This window comes from Montipora foliosa, unplaced genomic scaffold (genome assembly GCF_036669935.1).
Source record: "Montipora foliosa isolate CH-2021 unplaced genomic scaffold, ASM3666993v2 scaffold_277, whole genome shotgun sequence".
Taxonomy (NCBI): domain Eukaryota; kingdom Metazoa; phylum Cnidaria; class Anthozoa; order Scleractinia; family Acroporidae; genus Montipora; species Montipora foliosa.
Window position 1 is genome coordinate 1 of NW_027179579.1, and position 4,087 is coordinate 4,087.

The 4,087-nt window shown below is 41.3% G+C and overlaps 1 long non-coding RNA gene across 1 annotated transcript; it reads left to right on the top strand.

Moving 5' to 3' along the window:
* Positions 1–1,519: 1,519 nt before the first annotated feature.
* Positions 1,520–3,452, top strand: LOC137986704 (uncharacterized). The gene is made up of 3 exons (XR_011119959.1): positions 1,520–1,574; positions 2,618–2,728; positions 3,340–3,452. It is a non-coding gene; the product is annotated as an uncharacterized lncRNA (long non-coding RNA).
* The last annotated feature ends 635 nt before the right edge of the window (positions 3,453–4,087 follow it).

The window sequence follows — 4,087 nt, forward strand, 5'->3', positions numbered from 1 at the left end:
TTTTTCATCCCATTATTTGCTCATTGAATGTCACCATAAAATCACCATTAGATCCCTATCGATTGATATTGATTGCATAAATCCCCATTGATGAGGTATCAAAATCAGATATGGTTTAGATTAACTATGAATGGGCCATGTTCAATAGAAAATTGTTTGTCTTCACCAGAGGCTAAATTTCATGGTTTATCACCATCATTGGGTCATATTCGGATGATTCACCACCATTTCGACTATATCCTATATATCTACATATATCTACCATAAACCATCCCGGATATCCAATCATTTGCCATTAGATTCCACGTGATATGAATATTCCCACTTTCTCCCAGATGATTTTTTGCCTCACTATTCCCATTCCCATTCTCCCGATCTTCCGATTAGCTAAGCAAACGGTTACCAGATGGGTATCCCATGTGTTACCTCAAAAAACGCTGTTTAGTCTTGAGGTATTATAGTTAGATCCATTAGATCCCCCACTCTACTTCTCCATAGTTACCCTAAGTTATCGATGATAAACCATATGGCAATCATATGGTAACCATCATAGAAACCATAATTTTCCCACTCTAAATGGCTATATTTTCCCAATTTTAACCAGATGGCTTATCCCATGACCAGTGCCAGGCGATGAAGAGTCGCTCGGCGCCCTGCTGACCGCCTTCCACGCGGCCGTAAGCACGCCCAGCGTGGCCCTGTCCACGCCGCAGCTGCAGCCCCTGACGATGCTCGACGAACGGCAACGATGGGAAAGATCATGTGTTTAATATAGAAAAATACAGGTATAGACTAGACATATATATATATATATATATACGTATATATATATATATATATATATATATATACGTATATATATATATATATATATATACATTGGAAAAACAAAGGTCATGAATCTGGATGCACTGACTTTTGTTTGATGTTTGCTTGTATCTCCCAGTGGTAAATCCACTATTTGGGGGCATCTAATCATGTATAGTATTGTATACCTTTTAGTAGTTGCCAGGAACCATGAAGAAACAAGAAACTGTGTGGTTATTCCATCTTATTATTCCCACAAAAACAACACGGGAATGGTGTACTTATTGTAGTGTAAATTGTATCATCAAAATGTTTTATTTAGATCACCGTGGAGTGGGTCAACAGCAATTTTTGACATCGGTAGACCGGTGGGTACTTGATCAATGGTCAAGTTATAGGTAAACCAATTCTTCGTAAATCCTCACACTTCCTACTATCTGTTTGTGGTTTGGAACATGGTTCATTTTTCCATTCAGTAGGGTTGGTATACCCCCACCAATTACCCTCTGGTATTTTAACATAACTATGGAACATCACCAGTTTTTTTTCTGGAAAAAACATCATATAAGTGGCCATGTTCACTAGCTATGTTAAATTACCGGAGGGTATTTGTGTTTTCATTTGAAAGTTGTCACTCTTGGAATTCCAGGTAATGCCAGGGGTGCCAGGGGTGCCAGGGGTGGTTGGTGAAGGGCCACGCTTGGGCTCCCAGGATCGATCTGGGTGTGAAGTTGCTGATGGCCACGGGTCCCAGAAGCGCTTTGGAGGTGCCATTGGTGAGAAAATCCCCATGGGTGGGAAAATCATAGGACTCTCAGAGGATGTCAGTGTGGAAAATCGTCAGATGAAGATGGGAAGATATCGGGAAAATCAGGCAGATATGATGTGATCTAGGTGATGAACCAGGATTTTGGTTCGATGTTCTTATTTCCCATGGGAAATCCGCCATGGGATATCGATTTGACACTTCGTGTCCAGTCATGCTGATGACACCTGCAGCATAGGTGGAGGTTTCGTATATTTTTTTTGGGGGGGTTCCAAAAACCGAAAAAAAAAAACACGTTTAAAAACGCATCAACATATGGATGATTTAGGGTTACCCCTTTGTTTTCAGGAAACCTCCATGTGGGTGTTGTAGTTAAACACAACTCACCAGCTACATGGAGGTCGTGTGTTCATCCAGTACCTCGGTACTTGTTCATGGCAGTCCCAGTCCAAGGGAAATCTTCCCGAAATCCACGGCCTGTCCTGTCACGATGGGTAACAACAAACATCAACAAGTTCCGGTTGGCCCTGAAAACCATCCTTGATACCAGATCTTAGAGAGTTTTTTTCATGATGTTTCGGACTACCCTCTGGTGAAAACGTTTACGCGCACAGATGGGAAAGATCCACCATGTAAAATGTGGGAAAACTCACTATTTGGAGTGGGCCAATTTCCATAGCTATGTTAAATCACCAGAGGGTAAATCCCATCAAATCACCATTAAATCACCATTAAATCACCATCAAATCACCATTTTCAATGGCTATTTTGACATAACCAGAGGGTCCCCGATTTGGCGGCACAGCCTTGACCTTCAAGCCTGAATCCCATTGAAAGATGTTTCCATACGAGATTCTTCAAAGTTGATCTCCTATATATATATATATACACACACATAATACATATATATATATATATATATGCATATATATATATATATATGTACATATACCTATACATGTATGTACAGGCTTCAACTTAAAGACAAACATAGGATTCCTCAAAGATTCCAAGAGCTTTTCTCCGCCCAAGCACCGTTGCCAGGTGGACCTGGAGGGCGGCTTGTTGGGTCGTTGCTTCGATGCCTGGGAAGCGCTAGGGCAGCTGGGCCACGGCGGCGGAAGCTTCGAGGTGCTGCTGCAGGTGCTGCCGGAGGCGATGGGGCCCTGGGGATCCAAAGGGGGTGTCGTGGTGGGTCGGTCAAAGACCAGGGGAAGAGTCGGGAAGAGATGGGAAGTTCGACATTTTGTGAGAACTTGACTGGAGTTGAAACTGTTGAATTTGGATGTTTTGTTCAGGTTTTTGGGATGAATTTGGATGAGTTTCGAGTATGTTTTTGTTGCAAAGAAGATCATTGCAATGACGCGCCATGTAGGAATTTGTCATGTTGCTTGACCATATGATATCCAAAATATCATATCCAATCAATTAACCCATTTACCCCTGCCCAAAAAAACACTCTACTATACAAGGTGATGCTCACCAGTTAAACTGCACCAGCTTCATGGATTGATGCAGATGGAAACGCCATGGAATTCCCAAGCCTCTGGGACTGATCATATTGAAGCCATGGTCATTGAAGTAGTTGATTCTCCCATGACTTAAATTGTGATCGAAGAATTGATCATGGCTCAATAGATGGTTCATGTACCATCTATTTTACCCAGGATTTACCCAATAAACATGCTGATTGTATTGTTTCTCATACCTCTTTTCGTTTTTGGGTATGTTAAACTAGTGGTGCTCGGAAACCAGATCTGGTGCAGGCTCTGATGCTCCCGGATCAGCTGCAGCATCCGCCTGCCAGCTCCAGCATCAGCGTACGCGGCCGCATGGCGCAGCTCTTGACTGTGTGGTGCGGCCAGGAGAACGGAGCTGAGCGGCTGAGCCAAGTGGTGCGCAGCTGAATGCTGGGGATGGGGAGATATGGGGTGAGGCGGACATTCAGGTGAATTACTGTGCCTTGAAATCTAAGTTGTAGCTAGTGAAAAGACTGATGATTTTCAAGCCATCGTTTTTTTTTTAAAATGTTTGTTTTTATCTTTAACAGAAAGAAAATTGTGGTAAATAGTATGTATAATTATTATATATAGATATATATATATATATACATACACCTATAGAAGTTCTTTGATAATTGTTTATAGCAAGTGAATAGTAACTAGTTTTAGGATCATACAGTAGCTTGAATGAGAGTTAGTGGTTATAGTTACATCCTCATGTAAAAGATCAATGATCAATGGCAAAATCAGTTACTGTTTGGGGAGGTACTACATTCGAAAAGCAGATCTTGGAAGTGACATTTGCATACATTTGCAAGTATCTGGCTTTTACTTTTACAGTTAGATAGTCTAAAATCCAATGTTTTCCCAGCAAAAACTCCTTTAAATCCGCATGACCACAGGAATAGCACATTTTGGATTCGATTTTAGCATCATCCGGTCTGTTTGCAGTTGCTTCTCAATATATAATATAAAGTCATCATCTATATTTCCGCACAAATCCATGAAATCT